Source organism: Chenopodium album, chromosome 5, assembly GCF_948465745.1.
Source record: "Chenopodium album chromosome 5, dcCheAlbu1.1, whole genome shotgun sequence".
NCBI lineage: Eukaryota > Viridiplantae > Streptophyta > Magnoliopsida > Caryophyllales > Amaranthaceae > Chenopodium > Chenopodium album.
Window position 1 is genome coordinate 48,834,497 of NC_137838.1, and position 17,802 is coordinate 48,852,298.

General features: G+C 33.2%; 1 long non-coding RNA gene across 2 annotated transcripts; it reads right to left on the reverse strand.

The window, feature by feature from the left end:
• Window positions 1-9,996: 9,996 nt before the first annotated feature.
• Window positions 9,997-16,726, reverse strand: LOC145632092 (uncharacterized). Of its 2 annotated transcripts, XR_014112477.1 has the most exons (4): window positions 16,592-16,726; window positions 15,098-15,551; window positions 12,649-13,416; window positions 9,997-12,560 (listed from the first exon to the last, which is right to left on the reverse strand). It is a non-coding gene; the product is annotated as an uncharacterized LOC145632092 (long non-coding RNA). The 2 variants fall into 2 exon arrangements; XR_014112478.1 differs by lacking the exon at window positions 9,997-12,560 and having other exon boundaries at window positions 12,584-13,416.
• Between the last annotated feature and the right edge of the window lie 1,076 nt (window positions 16,727-17,802).

Below are 17,802 nucleotides of genomic sequence, written 5' to 3' on the forward strand. Positions count from 1 at the left end.
TATAATTTTATTAAAAAAATTATAACACTCATAAATTATCATATAAATTTATTTTTTGTATCATAGTATTTTTTTGGAGCGAAGGAATTAGCTCAAAATGCACCACATCCATTATTTATAATTATATATTCTAATCAATTAAAACAATATACTTTACAATCTAATATAATTTTATTACTGTGTGTAGACCTGTCAATCGGGTCGGGTCACGAGTCATTTCGGACAGGGTCATTATTTCAGGTTACGGGTCAAGAAATGTTTTTCACCAATGTTATTATTATTAGTCATTACATGCCTACTATATAGTTTAAATCATCACAAAAACACATCAATTCCTAACTAATTTTGTATCAATGATATGTTTTAAAATTTGAAATATAGATTAAAAATTTATCTTAAAATTCAATAAACAACCCGGACATCGCACGGGCACAAAACTAGTATATTTATATATATATTCCCATAAATATTATCTTAATATATCTCAATACAAATTAATGTGTTCAACTATACTTGTTAAATCAAATTATCAAATCTATTAATCTATCATGATTTTCTATGATCCTATACACGTGGGCTAATTATATGTTTTTTTTCTTGACACACGGGCTAATTATATGTTTAGTTTGTCTTTTATTGGTTTACTAGGTTAAATCCCGTGTCATGCACGGTCATAAATAAACTTTACAACAAAATTTATAAAGAATGGTGTTAATTCAACAAATTTATCCAAAAAAAAGTATATGTAACAAAACAATAGTCTCTAATTAAAAATATTGATGGTCAAAGTTGTGTCTCAATAAATGTGCAAATCCAACCATAACTTATAAAAAAACGGAGGAGTATAATATAATAAAATGATTTTGTTAAGTTGTTCTTATAAACGTTATGTATATTTGTAAGATTTATACAAATTATCCTACCAATATTATTATTCCTATTTTTAATTAAAATAAATTTTAAGTCGGAGGAAAAAAAATTATAATAATATTATGATAATCTTGGATGATGATATATGTCAATACCTTAATTTTAAACTATGTTAATATATTTGTAACTAAAAGATTTATAGTATATAAAATATATGTTGGAAAATAAAAATAAAAAATAAATTAATTGAGTATGATTGGATTAAATGTGTTGTCAAAATGGAAATAAGTATTATGGTAGGTTATAAAATGGAAGTCATTAAAAAAAAAGGCGGGAAATTTTTTTATAACATCGTGACAAGTGTCACTTTAGGTTCGCTTTTAGTATAGGTTAATTGATTATGTTTATATATTGTACTTTGTACTTGCGTTGCATTTTGACACTCAAGGCATAATCTTTATCTAGTTAATGTGTCTTTATTCCTTATTCTTGAGAGTTAGTTGATCTTTCTCTCTAATCTACTAGTAAGCATGCAATGTACAAATCAAGTATTTTTGATAGTTTTCTTATTGACAATAATTCCGTCTTAGAAAATCACAATGTTTTATTATTAGGACCTACAGTCTGCATATTGCGGAGTATTTGTTAATAATTTGAGCATCTTGACATTGTCAATATTAACCCCAAATTATTTCATAACGAGTATGAGATTACTGACATTACTTCGATGAGTATATGTTTTAAGGAAACTAAAGTTTGTGGACAAATCTTAACAGGGTAAGAATGATTTAATTTGTTGAAAATTGTTATATTGCTTATATAATATGTGAGATTACTCGTACTTAGATGATGTCATAACCGTATTGGCCACATGAATTATTATTCTTGACGATTTCAAATCATGCTTAGTATTTGTTTAAAGATGAATTTGAGAAAATAAATCATTTGTTTTGTTAATTAGCTAGACATGAAGATAATTTATGAATTGTAGTTAGTAATTACAGTGCTTATTACAATTTGTTAGTTCTATTCATATGACATGAACTTGGTACCATGGTCATAATATTAGTTGAGTTAATAAAATTATAAAGTATATATACTTTCTTGATATATTCAATATAGATTGTGTGATTTCGTTCATTCAATTATAATATGCCTACATGAAGATGGAATACTTTTGAATGATGTGTAAGTTGACCATGGAACTCTTGTATACATAGACCTGAACTTCATTAAAATTATGAGCCAACTTTAGAAAAGTTGACATAATGTCTTTTAATTTGGTGGTTATTATATATAGATACCACACATTGGGTGAGTATTAATGATTCATAGATTACAAGATTCTTACTATTCTCAAAAATGAATTAGAAATAATTGTAGGATTGAGATGATATGTGCATATTTGCGTGACGAATATAATTCATGTAAAAGTTATATGATTTGCAAATTAAACATATTGCACACAATATTTATTTAAACAAGAGATGGGTGACTATGTGGGAAACTTACTTGAATAATGTATTAATTATGCCCATAGTTTACAGAATTTTCAACATAAAGATTATTATAATTGGGCAAGAGGAACAAGTAAGAGTTTTATAAGAATATTTTTTTCTTCGCTTGATACATGTCATTACCAAAAGAATTTATGGTTTAAGTGCAAGGGATTTCAAGGTTGTTGGATAACTTAATTTATTTCATATCCCCACATGCAAGGATTAGGGGGAGATATTATTCATTTCGTTATCATATGTAATCCTTGCACATGAATTGTTTAAGTGCAAGGGATTTCAATGTCAATAATTTATTTAATAAAAGCGACCACATAATATTACATATTTACAAATGACACCATTCTAAAGATGGATGTAAATAAATGAATGTCATTGATCATTACTACTTATAAATGCTCCAATTAAAATTATTGTCCCAGAAGGACAACATCGGTTACTAATGAAACCTAAAGCACGGCTGAAGCGTTGTAGTCCAATAGATTATAAAAAATAATAATAATAATAATAAGAACCTTCGGAAAAAGGAATGGAGCAACTATTGACAATGACAAATTTGAGGAAATGATAAATCCCATTACATTTCTAGAATAAAATCATTTTAGTAAAATCAATATGTCTCATGATTATATAAAAGACTCTAAAAGAGTATGAAATATCCAACAAGATTAACATGTATCAAGATTATAGTCAAAACTCCAGCAGAGTATATATAAGTAATTATTGGATAAAAGTCTTGCCGATTGTATAAAGAAACACATGTTGGTGTTCTAATATCACATCACATTCATGGCCATGCATGAAGTAAGTTTAATAAAGTGATCACTATTGTTGGAAAACTGACCGAAGTTCAAATTTAGAAAAGTGATTGGATGTGATAAATAAATTAGGCCATCCGGGTTTAATAATTACCCGTTATGGAAACCTGAAGTTTCATTTGTTAATGTGCTGACGCTCTCTCAATGTTAAATATATGAAATGAATTGAATGGCAAGACATAACATTGAGATTGAGCTACATTTGGATTGTGATTCATAATATAATTTGTATATATGAAAATTTCAAGGGTTAATAAATTTTGATTTCTTATATAAAAGAGTAATGAGTGACTAGAAGTTCACCAAAATAACTTATATATTATTGTCAACTATCTGGTGACTAGAAGCTCACCAAATACACTATTTAAGTCTTTAAAGATCTAGAAGATCACCAACTAGTAAAATTACAAGCAAGTGACTAGTTGGTGATAGAAGTTAGTTGGTGATTGAGGTTTCAGCTAGCCGTCCTCCTTTCGACTGGTGGATCTTCAAATGGTCCAATAGGAGTTATGAGACCTTTAGCATGAAGGCGATCGAATGTTGTGTCATAACTTATACCAATAGGTGTGAAGTTTATCTTTTGCCCTTGTTTGTTCATAGCAAGGACCTTATCTAAGTTTAACGTGCTAACGTTGTTTGAGTAGGTAGGTTTGGAAGAAAAAGGATTTTCGTTCTTCTTTCCTTTCTAGCCACCATTACTATTGTTACTATTCTTGGTGTTCCTGTTGCTCAGAGGAACATGAAGGTGGTTTAAATCAATAAAATCTTGAATGCGATCCTTGAGGGTAAAACACTTTTCGGTGGTGTGACCATGGCCTCTATTATATATGCAATAAGAATTTGGATCCCAATTGGGAGATTGTTTCTTAGGTGGTGGATCTTGAGTGGGGCCAACAGGATGAATGAGACCTTGATCATGAAGATAGTCAAAAGCTTCATCATAAGTCATTTCTATTGGTGTGTATTCTTCAATGGTCCGTTTTGCCCGTGGCTTAGGAGCATTGAGTTCTTCATTAAATCCTTGGTGAGAATTTTGTTCGATAACCATCATCCGATTTGCTAATCCTTCTACCACATTCAAGAGCATGACAATAACATCTTGAAGTTTTAGAACGTCTTCTTTTAGACTTGACAAATTTTCCCCGGTATTATCTAAGAAAATTATTTCATCCTCGCTCCTCAATCATATCCACTTCATCAATAGAGGTTATGTAAGCTATCTCGATCATGGGCTCACCTACAAGTGTGATAAGGAGTGAAGGATCGAAGGATGTTTGATCTTCTGCGATGGCTAGAATCTCGGAAGTTTTATTATCATCGATCAGGTCTTGAATAACTTCTTTGAGTTTCCAACACTCCTTAGTGTCGTGACCCTTTCCTTGGTGATACTTGCAGTGTTTATTTGGATCCTACTTAGGTGGTCTGGCTTCTGGAACTGGGTATTTGATAGGTCCTATGGGCATGACTAGCCCTTTGTGGTGTTGCTTTTCGAAAGCTGTTTCATAACTCATACCAAGTGGAGTGAACACTCTTTTCGACCTTTTGGATTCGTGGTTTATAGGTGTTCGTATCATGTACTTCGTTAATGGGAGAGGAAGAAGAAGGATGGTTGTTCTTCTTTCCTCTCGCACTATTATCTTTCAGAAGGTCACCCTCAATGTCAATGCCTATATTATACACAGCCTTGAAAGTATTCAATTTGTGTTGGTATTTTAAGTGCTTTGCATATTTTTCTTGAAGGTTCTTGATGAACATCCTTACAGACTCTTTTTCGGTAGGAACCTTAACCATATTAGCAGAAGTTTCCCTCCATTTGTTGAAGAAAGAAGTGAACCCTTCGTTTCCTTTTTGTTTTAACATCTCAAGTTGTCTGTGGTTTGTTTCGTCTTAGATGTTGCACTTATATCTATCTACAAAAGCGTTTGTCATGGAATCCAATGAAGATGTTTTCTCTTTGTCAAGGGAAAAGAACCATTGTTGACAAACGGTTTCAAGAGATAAAGAAAACAAGGAATGAAATACTTTCCTATCAATCCCCTTAATGTTCATTATGGTCTCGAATGCCCTTAAGTGGAAGTAAGGATTATCTGTTGGCTGGAACTTAGGGATGTCATTGGCATTGAACTTCTGCGGAAGAAGCTCCTAGTCCACTGAGACCCCTTGTGAGCTAATGCCTGGAATCTATAGTCATTGGATATTTTTTCTCAAGCTTTCTTGCATGAGCTCCATTTGTTGTTGTAGACACCTAAAATGTCTCCCCAAAACCAAATCCGATGATGAACAACCTTTCACCGCCGTTATTGGTCGAGTTGAGTATTTAATCTTGGAGTGCTTAAATCCATATTTCCATTTCATAAACAACGCAATTCCTAGCCCATTTCCCCAAACCATAACTTATTTTCCTCTTTTCGTGCCTTTAAACCAAAAATAATTCATTTCGTGTCCTTTAAAAAATCATTCATTTCATGTCCTTTTTACAAAAATGTTTAGTCCAGTTTATTTTGGTCCATAATATGGATCCAATGATTTAATAGTTGGAAGGGGTTTGAAAAGAGCTTTCCAACGATATATTATAAGCCCAAATCCGAGTTATAACGAATAAGTTATGACCAAAATATTAAACTGAGCCCAAACCAAACTTAAGTTCACGCACCTTACCTACGACCCAATGATCATGTGGAGGGTCCAAATTATTTAATCCCATTCCTAAACCAATTAGGATTAATTATAAGCTTCTATAAGTTTCTAAAATATCTTAATTATACTTTTAGAAAAGATAAGATTAAAGAGTTTGAATTGAATAAAACTTTTCTTTTTGAAAATCCTAATTCTATCCGAATTGAAAGACGTTCAAAGATAGTCAGATATGATTTTTGTTCCTCATAATTTTTTATCCAATTTTTATATGGTTGGATATCCCTTGAAATTATCTTTCCAATGATATATTATAATATCAATTCCGAGCTATAACGGAAAAAATATGAATAAAATATCAAACTCTATCCAAAATTGACACCATCTCACTATTTCAACCATATCTTTTATTATATAAAATATTTTAATCTGATTCTAATTGGGTTAAGAATTAGACTTCAAGATATTTCCAACGCTATCTTATTTATCTTATTCCATTTTCTGGATCAATATGATAAAAACAAAAATCGTAAAAATTGTAGTCTATCGAGTTTTATTCCTGTTTAACTCGGATCTTATCTTGTTTTTTCGACCCTTTTTTTTCTCTATAAATAGAGGTCATATCTCCCCTTTTTTTTAATCATCAACAAGCTTGATCATCAAATAATTTTCTTCTCCCTATTTATCCTAAAGACTAGCCATCGTATTCTCTCAAAATACTTCCCTTAAGCACTCCAAGGAATCCATACAATACCCAAAGTTCAATACTTTAAATAAGGCGTGAAAGGTATAATTGACTGAGGGTTTGGACCAAATCAACTCTCCTTTTAATTTAATTTCATTTTCATTTGATTTATATATTTTTTGAAGCTACTAACAGTTTATTCATGATGTAGCAATTCAAGGAAACGCGGAAAGTGAGTAATTAATCACTTAATTACTCTTATTTTTATTCTTGTTGCTAGTATCATAATTCTTGTTGCTAGTATCATGATTAGGTTTATTATTCGATTTGACTAACGTTATTATTGTTAAATTGCTTCCAACATTAATGTTAATTCTATTATTATTATTTTTTATCACCATATTGCATGTTTAAAGGGAATATGTATTGAAAATCACGCCTAATAAGATAGTTTGGACAACCGGTTTAGGTTCCTTTTTAATCTTATTGTTAATTGAAGTGATTACAATATTTTAGAATTATATTTTGCATTAATATTCAACCAATTTAGCATAATAATAGTTTGGAGCACATTGAATTTTTGTTTGCATGTCTTTGAGATCACAGGAATCACTTTTCACTATAAGAATCGAGTAGAGGCCAATACGGGCGAATGTGACTCCATGACTCATTTCGTACCATCATCCTCGATCCTCCTTTCGTGGTTCCAAACCATATGGAGTTAGTAATCTCATGGATTATGAATGGGGTGTAACCTTCACGGGTCAATCGTTGTTGTCTTTCGTTGTCCCTTTATTCGTGGTTGCCTTTTATGATCCATGAACGGTTTACAAGTTCCTTAAAAACTTGTTGGCGGCTCCCATTCTTTCCTTGTCCCTAATCGTATGTCAATTCCCAATTCCTATGAGTGCCAAACATATGCACAACATGCTTTATTGTAGGCGCACTTCAAACGACGCCTATAGTTGTTGTTTCACAGGGTCATTGATTTGGAGGGTTAAAGCCTTCAACACCTCAGTCACGTCTGCCATTTTCTTCTTAAGCTCATTGACTTCTCCTTGACTTGGCATTATCTTCTTAGCTTTTCTTTTTCAACCGACTGGTTTATCAAAAAGTTGAACTTGAACGAAGGTGTTGTCCTTGATTAATCGTCATTCTCTCCTTGACCAAGTACTGTGGAAAAGGAAATTAGGGATAAGTTTTTTTATTATTTATTTTGACTCAAGATCTATTCAACATAGAAGAGAATGTGGAAGAGAATGGAAATTGATTGGACCCCCCACTCGAATGACGGAAACGACTCATGCATGAACCTAAGACATGGTCATGGTGATAAGCGTCATTTATGACGCTCAAACTAATAAGATTTAGGTCGTTTTTCTATATTTTCTTTCTTTATTTTCATATAATTTTCTTAGTTTACCTTGTTTTTCCATTTTAATAACTCATTTTGAGTTTTGATTAGTTTTTCATTATTTTAGTCCTTAATTAATTATTTTAGTTTTATTTCTTTTATTTTCTATTTTACTTTATTTATTTCTATTTTTTTTATTTGGTTTGATTTATTCTCTTGGGTTTTCTTGTATGTAGGTGTGGTTTGGATCGAGGTATGTGTTTTAATTTGAAGTAATGTTTGAAGTTTTGGGTCCTAATCAAGGAAACAATTGAACAAGTCAACCCAAGCTTCTTTCCCTGTTTTCCCAATTCTCGAACAACATCACCAAGCAAGCAACCCCGAGCACCATGTGCACCACTGCTTCCAGCCATGGCCTGCTGCACCTTTTCACCATCAAGAAGCCACCACACCGCAGCAGCATAGCAGCCACGAACCGAGAAGTAACACAACTCAGCAGCCATGATAGCCGCGGACGCGGGTCTGAAAGCCGCGGGTGCGGGCTTTGTTGCACCAAAATAGCCAAATCATGCAGTAAGTCACCGCGATCTGGCCGCGGGCTCACCGCGGGCGTGGCCATCGTGCCCTGTTCCGGCCAGTAGCTCCCTTGTTCCCTTGTTCACCCAACAATCGCAAATCACTCACACACTTCCCCTGCTCCCGCATTTAACACACTTTTCACCTCCAATCACCACCAATTTCCCGCAACATCAAGCACCCAAGTAGCAGCCGCAACCAGCTACAATAACTTACCAAATCATGCACAACACAAACCGCAATTAACACCAAACCAACCCTGCACTCCAACCTAGTTAACGCACCACCAAACATCTTGCAACAGCAATCTCCGACAGCCTATTCATCACCAATTCACTGCCACTTCAGCCTGCAACAACTACCACCAGCGCACCACCCTCCAGCCGCATAAATAAGTCCCTGCTCCGGCCACCTTTCTTTACCGCAATAACTGCACCAGCCAGCACCAATTACTCCGACAAAACCACCACCTTTTGAACTTACAATTGAAGCCGTTGATGTTGATTAATTTGATGATCTAAAGGGTTGTGATGCGCATGATTGGTGGAGTGAAAAGCAGGGGATTAATTCCCATTTGAAGAGCCATTCGAAGCCTTTGACTTTTTTTTATTTTTTATTTTGGTCTCTTTTCTTTTAATTATTTATTTTATTTAATTTTCTTTTCTTTTATTTAATTTTACTTTCCTTTTATTTTATTTTCCTTTTACTTTCCTTTTCTTTTCTTTTCCCTTTTATTTTCTTTTACCTTTGTAATTATAAATACCCATTTTGGGGTAAAATTAGGAGAACAATTTTTAGATTTAAAATTAGACCACATATTTTTAGCTGAGTTGAGAGCTTCTTTCTCTAGTTTTAGGGTTGGTTTTAGGAGTAGATTTTAGAGAGAGAAAGTTAGAAATTTCAATGGTTATTTGAGAGGTTGAAGATTTAAGATGACAATTGTATTGAAGATCTCCATTATCAATCAATGAAGATTTCTCACTCTCTCCTATTTATCGCTTTATTCAATTTCATGTTTGTTTGAATTGATTTTGATGTTTGATGCTTGATTAGTGTAGTTGTTCTTAATATATTGTGAATTCTTGATTTCTTTAGTTGTTTGTTGATAGATGATGATATTTGAGTAGTTGTTTGGCTAGGAATTGGGTGAAACTTGATGATTGATTAATTGTGGTTAATTTGGGAATTATATTGATTGATTGTTGAGATTAAAGTGATTAGTGAAGGTTTGCGTGTGTGTAATTTGATTAGGCCTTGAGAATTATGCTAGACTGCATTGTAATTGCTAATGACACGACCAATTTATTTAGGAATTGCAATTATTGATTGGTTTGGATTGTGATTCTCGTAGTTTGTTATTCATAGTGAACCCTAGCTTAACAATTAGGAGATAGCTCTTGATTCCAATTAATTGCTCTTATCATTAGTCTTCACAACCTTTGATTGGCATGATCTTTCCAAGTTGTTGCAATTGACATGATTACTTGTTGATCCCCGTTCCTAGTGTTTTATTTCCTTGGTTATTTGTTTTGTTAGTTGTTAGTATTCTCTCTTACCTTCGATTTCGACCTAGCTTAGGCGCATAATTAAAAGTGCTTGAACATTACTGTTCCTTTGGTTTTGACCCTTGACTTGCCTCTATACTCGTATTTGGGTTTGTTAAGTGTTTATAAATTTAGTTTGATCGAGGGAAGATTAGATAACGACCTAGTTTTCCCCTCGTCAAAATGGCGTTGTTGTCGAGGAACGGTGTCTATGTCTGAGTGTTTTTGATTGCTTGAGTCTAGGTCTTTGTATATACCTTTCTTTTATTTGATTATTGTTTGTTTTGTATAAAAATAGCATATCTCTCATTTCCTCAATTTGACAATGAACCTTTTTGTGAGTATTTCAGTACACTTGAGGAATTTTTGGACTATAATTGTTGTAGTCTTTGGGAGGCTTGTGAGATTTGTTATTTTGGTTTGAATGAGAAAACTAGGGATGAAGTTGAATGCATGCATAATGGTGAATTTAGAGCATTGTCAATCGATGATGCTTGGGATGTTTATGTTTGGTTTGCTAGGGATGTTTATGATAGGGGTAATCATGAGTCTAATATTGATATGCAATGTCTTGATTCTTCTAATATTAGCATGAATCTCCATGATTTGTTACATGATCCCTTAAGTGAACCTAGTACAAACTATTTCAACTCTATTTCCCCTTTTGTTCATGATAATGAAGTACATGCTCAATCTGATGCTAATGGTGTGTTTCAATATTCTTCATTATTTACCATGCCTTCTCGTGGTGTGCTTTGTTCCCTTAATGATGAATCTCATGTGTTTGATTGTGCCCCCACTCCCCAATATGATGTATATTCTCATGATCTTAATGTTGATTATTCTAATTTTGGTTGTACTTCTTCTTCTCTTGTTGAGCCTCAACCTTCTACATCTTTTGAATCTCTTGTTGATATATTTGAGTCTCAAATTAGGCGCATTGAGCTTGACAACGACCTTGGGCCTAGTAAGGAGATGATTCTTCAATCTATGAGAGGTCAATAAAGATATTGAAAAAGAATGAGGAACGTCTTGAGGAGGGAAGGAGAAGAAAAAAAGAGTTAAAAAGCCAATTGTCATCCTTGATGCTTGTTTGTGAAAAATCCCAATTTAATGAGTGTGTTGAGGATGATGATGATGATTTTGAGCAACCAAGAGAGTGTGAGGAACACATTGGTGAGCATTTGAGTGATGATGAAGGAGTTGAGAATGAAGAGAGTATTGATTTTGAAAATCCTAACCCTCTTTCCCATCTTGATGAGTCTCAAGTGCATGATTGTGATCCTTTTATCCATGAGTATTTGGATTCATTTGAGGTTATGTCTAATGTGTTTATTGAGTGTCAAATGAAAACCCATAGCCTTTTGAGTGAGTTTATAGAGAATGCTTCATGGGTGAGAGATGATTTTGAAATGAATTTACATCAATTCATGCATTGCTTTGAGACTTTAGGCTTTAAGGAAGTTGAGGGAGTTGTTTTTCATGATTGTAGTGAAGGGGATTATGTAGTTCCTCTTGGAAGTTGGATGTTTGAGGGATATGATGATCATGAGTGTTCTTATTTTGAGGATTCTATGATTGATTTTCATGCTCTTATTGGTGATTTGAGGCATGGTGGTGAGGAAGAGTTCATTTGTGAAACCATAGCCCCTATTCCCTCCTCTCATGTCCCTTTTTCAAGCAATTTCAACCACATCCCCTGAACTCCTATATCCCTCCCTTCCTGTGTTGATGAGCCTATTGGGGACCCCCTTGTCTATGATGATTTTCATGTCCCTCGTTTGTCTTCTATTGAGGAAAAGGGTGATATAGCCACCCAAAAATATTTTGAGGAGAGTTTGAATTTTCTTTTCATTTGTCTTCTTCTTCTTCTTCTTCATTTTCTTTTTTTTTGTTGAATTTTCTTTTGATTCTTCTTCCTTTTCTTGGCATCTCTCTCCTCATTTGCGTGCACTATCCTTGTTTACTCTTCCCGTCATTTGCCTACCTCTTATCATATGAAATGTGTAGTAGTGCATTTGAAAAGCTCTTGCGTGCGTTGAATTATTATTTTCTAGAGCGGTCAAGCTTGGACCTTAAGCAAGCCTTTCTCGGAAAGTAACCCGTGTTTTATTGCTTTCATTTTCTTTTCTTTTTAGAATAGATTTTCTCTCATGGAAATGTTTGTGTGCCTTTTCCTAGGTACACGACTAGATGATATACTTTGGTGCATTGGTTTAAATCAAGAATCAAGGAAGTTTGAGTCCTATTTTTGCTAGCATATGGAAGGCAAGGTTCAATTCTTGAGGAAATTAGCTTTGAAAGGTTTAATTGGGTCATTTGCGGGTATTTACACTCACCTAATATCCGGTAATATCCTTCCTTGCTCTTTCTTAAGTGGATGATGACTTGTTGGACATATGTTGGTTTGATTGGATTGATTTCAATGACTGCAGATCTAATTAAGAAAAAGCTGTGAGAGACTCACATTACTACCCCCTACACTTTGTCTTGGGTCCAGACATCCAGTCTTAGGTAGACACCCCATTTAACAGGAACACGCTTCAAATGATCCAAGTAGAAGACCTGTAACTAACAAAACAAAGAAGTGAACAGAACGGAGCTTAATAAATAAAAGATGAATCTCAGTTGAAATCAGATAACGACAGCAGACCAGTAGAAATAGGATACAGCCACCACAACCAGCACGGTGTCCATTTTTTTAAAAAATTGATTGAAACCCTTTTACCGTGTCAAGAACCTAGTCAAATATGAAAGAACACCAATCATATTGCGCAGTTTCCCCACCAAGACTTAAGCAGGGAAGTAAAGCAGACGCAAGCTTCAATTCATTTGTTGTTGTGCATAATAATTGACCAAGAGCAACTACTAGGAATGCGTCCCTGAATTTCTCCTTATCTTGTGCAGTGACCAGCTCCGGCACCTCACCCTCTTCATTATCTTTCTTAAAGGTCAACAAAGCATCAGCTGCAGCGGTGACAAGGATACCATCACTTTTACTGTCGCCAAATCGAGCAGCAACCTAACGAACCTTACGCACCACTTCACTGTTACCGGCGTCGACAATCCTAGGAACAGGCTTACAACCCATAGGAATACTAAGTACACATTATATTTGTTCCGGACACAAGGCCAGCATCTTCCCATCGCCAAACGACATCGTCCCATCACCACAGACCCTCGTCAACAGCTAGTAACAAAACTGACGGGGTAAATGAGTCAACTTCAGATCAAGCAACCCTCCAAACCCCATAGTTTTCACAACCTCCCCCCTATACTCATCAATTTTGCTGACTAATTTAGACAAAGCATCAACCTTACAAACCAAATTTGGTTGCTTTCTAGTCTTCTCCTAATGACTCCTCATACTCCCTACCACACCATCTTGGGTCGGGACATGCTCCCTTTCAATCAAGACATCCTACAAGTGCAAAATATATTACATTGCTAAAATTGGTATATCAAACCAAGACATAAAGAAGACTGTCATTGAATGCACTAGTAGAAAAAATGCTATTTGTAACTGGCGAAATTGACTTTTTGTAACTGGCATTGTTGGTTGCAAATGCCACCGTTACAACTAGTGAAAATTATTCGTAACCGGCTAATGTTAGTTATAAATAATGTACTATTTGTAACTAGCTTAACCTAACGCCATTTAAAAAAAGTATATTTTCCAATTTAGAAAGCATACTATTCGTAACTGGCATTAAGTTACATCGGTTACAATTAGGGCATTATTAGTAACTAGAAAATCTTAACGCCGGTTACGAATAGCATTTTAATTTATTTTAAAAAAATTTAAAATGGCAGTAGTAGCAGATGCCCCTACTATCATTACCCACGCTACATTTTATTTAATGTGAAGCACCATAAATTATTAACCCAACTTTTATACAGAAATAAATACAATGATTATTAATAAAAACCACATAAGGTCTAATTTAATCGACATCGATCTACATCATCAATTATAAATCATAGAAAATGATGTAGATGTAAATTACAAATATGTCACCAACTTTCAACTACAAAGGACATGTATGTCATCTTAAAATAACAGAGTGATAAGAGGTGATTTGAACTAAAATAGAACATTATTGTGATTTCTAAAACAAAACAATCTGAGAATTGCTTGTAGAAATCATCCTCTCATAAGTCGTTCACCTTTTCTGAAGGTGCTTGTAGAATAAACTTGAAATAATATTGAACAATGCATCCAAAACCAACCCGCCAAATAGTTATCACAAAGACCAATTTTAAATAATTTCTAGAATATGAGTTCGTGGGATATCTTAAAAGGTTCCAATGATAAAAGTTTTGACTTACTCAAGTAGTGATAATGGATTTTTAACTTATTGAATCTTACAAAGATTACAAGAGATTGAGTATTCAAAGTGTCTAAATGTTACCTGAATAGAATCAGGTTAACGATTCATGATATGATACATGCAAGGAACAACAAAATGTACTTAATTAAGTTGGGTGGGATAGGGGAAATCACCCACATGCACCCAACAAAGACGATAAATTATAAGTTCTACCAAAAGCTATTGCTATAAGCAGAAATAGAACCCAACTCCAAGATCATACACCTGACTAAGATAAATTATAAAAATAGCTAAGGAAGATGCAACATTAAACTATAAAAGTATATGCTCAAAATGATAGGATCTAACCTCAATATCTGATATAGAGCACAAAGTATCAAATAAATAAAACCATCACTTTCCTGCTAATTACAAGAAGAAAAAATAGATGCCAATCTTTTTGTAAATGAGCATATGTTCTGAGCATGATCCTAAATGCTATGTGAATAGAAACTGGTGAACTATTCATGATGCATGCAAGGAAATATATGATGAAATTAATCAATTTGAATGAGAGGGCCCGGGGAAAATCACCTAAAAGCATCCAATACAGGTAACACATAATAAGTTATATCATGAACTATTATTGTAAGCAAGTTCAGAGCCTAACTCCAAGAGCCTTCACACTAAGAGAAAATTATTGAAATAAGAAGATGCAACATAAAACTATACAAATATATTCTTAGAATGATAGGATCTATCCTTGAAAAAAAAAGAATGATGGGATCTAACCTTAATATCTCAGGATTTGGAGCACAAAGTATCAGATGACACCATCATCTCACTAAACTTTCTATAAAAAATTCTTGCAAAACAAAGAAAATCAATATAGGATTAGGAATTTAGGTACCTAAAATAAAAGAAAATAAAAGAGATGCATAAGATTCACTAATAATTTAGTGAATTTCAAACACGAGCTTTAGATTATTTGGAAACAGTATAGGCTAAAAATTTTCACATACTGGCTGGTTGATGGATCGCAACTAGTACTCGCATTAAGAAAGGTTATATCACTATGAGACATTAATGAAGACAAATATACTAAACAAAGTTGCAGCAATTAACATCAAATAGAAAAAAGAAGAAATAAAAACTGAATTACAGTAATTGACAGCAAATTGAACAACTCAATAGTTAAAGCCAACCCATCAAAACAACACCATGATAATCCTCACCACGTCCACACCTAATGCAATATCATACCAAACAAAAGCATAAGTAAGGGTACTTATCTTCAGAAGGTCGTACCAAAAGCACTCAAATCATGCTCCTGATAGCATGAAATAAAGTATGAAACAAACATCTTCACATAGACATTCTAGAAACAAAGAATCACAAGTAGCAATATACTTCAACCAGCAACATATTTCAAGTAGCAATAATATGAAGCTTAACTATTGGACAAAAAAATACAATTATAGATAATATTATTAAATAACAAAGAAGATTGTAGAACAAATTAATTGACCCGTATTCATTGAGAAGAGGTAATAAAACAAACCTTATAATTACCACCCAAGGCAAAAGATTATTGTTCTTAAAAGTTAAAACTAACTTACTTCAAAAAAAATATGAACCACTGTAGAAATTAGAACATAAATTCCTTTTCAAACATATCATAAAATAAACAAAACCACAATTACAAAATAATAAGGGCATAAAAATTATCTTCCATTGGATCACGAAACCAACATAATTCAGATTACAATTACAAGATTGAAAATATCAGGTACTATATAACAGCATATAAATAGCATAATAAGACCTTATAACCTTCAACTAATAAGATAACTCCTTCCAAAAGCAAAACCAAAATTTTCAGATATATTGTCATTTGTAAAGCTCATATTGGTTAAATTCAAATTCTAGAATAAACACTATATTGAATAATGATGAAATCTATCAATGGTAATTCACATAAACTTACGATCATTTTAAAATACTTCCTATGATTCTATTGATAATACATCAAAAAACCCACAAATATTCACATAATATAAAAAAGCAATCAATCAACAGTAGTAACAATTTCTAGGGTTCTAATACGACTATCGTACTTGTCGTAAAACCACAGTATAAACAACAATAGATCGAGAATTAAATTCAACCATTGTACTTTTTGTAAAATACAAACCCTAGAATTTCATCTTATTAGTTTTCCCAAATAATCGTTTAATTAAAAATAAAAAAAATAAAAAAAATTGACTTAGGTGGAGGGAGTAGGACCTTAATAATTCTTCGCTGCTAATTTCTGTTTGCAATGGAGTAGCTTCGAGCCTTCGACAGAGGTTCAGAGAAGAGTGTGTGTTTAAGTATGGAAATGGGGTGCGCGCTTAAGGGTAGGAAGAAGAGGACATGAGTTGGTGTCCATTACGATTAATAAGGTCAACGAAGTTTGACCATTTATTTGTAAGCGATCTTTTTATGTCCGTTACTAATAATTGGTTAGCCTATCTTTGATCCGGTATTTGTAACTGACCTTAATTATGTCAGTTACTGTAGGGAATATTTCAAGCATTACCCTAAATTTGAACCCCATTGTGATCATACACTAAAGTACATTGGCGTCCAAAGGGAAAAAAGATAGAGCAAAAGAGTCGCCAACAAGTTTTAGGAACAATTGTAAACCGCTCACGAGGTGAAGGTTACACCCCTTAACGATCCAGGAGATCGTCAACTACAATAGGTCTGGAACCATGACTGGTAGTTTGGGGATGAAGGTACAAATCCAACCTAAAAGAGATTGAATCTGCCCTAATAATAGGCCTCTACTTTATTCTGATCGTATTCATGTGTGCTTTCTGACTAACATGCAATCAATAGGTTTACCCTAAACCTGTTTAATCTATGTTGGTTGAATATTAATTCAAAAACAAAACTATTATTGGCGATCACTTGAATTATAATCATATTAACCCTAAACAAGATTATTAATTATCTTATTAAGTGTGATTACAAGTACCAATTCCCTTTAAACATGCATAAAAGGTGTGATCAAGCAATAACAATAAATATATATCAAGCAACATAATAATAAAATCATCATAATAATTATAACAATTATAATCATAAATCATAAAAATAATCATAATAATGTAAAAGCATAATAATAACAAGATCTTAGGCATGATACTAACAAGATTAATAACAAACCCTAGCATGTCACTAAACAATAAAAATCAAAGCTTTAACCCTAACATGATACTAACATGAATATTAGAAAGAACATAGGAAGAATCATAACAATCATACTTGATTTAAGGAACTTATTCTTTACCCTAAAAATGATACTAGGAAGATCAAAACGCCCTAACATGACACTAGAAATCATAATAACAACCTAGACATGATTTCTGTATCATAAAATCAATAAAATCAATTAAAGCACTTACTTGGATGCCTCGTACCTCTTTCTAATAATAAAATACACACGTTAG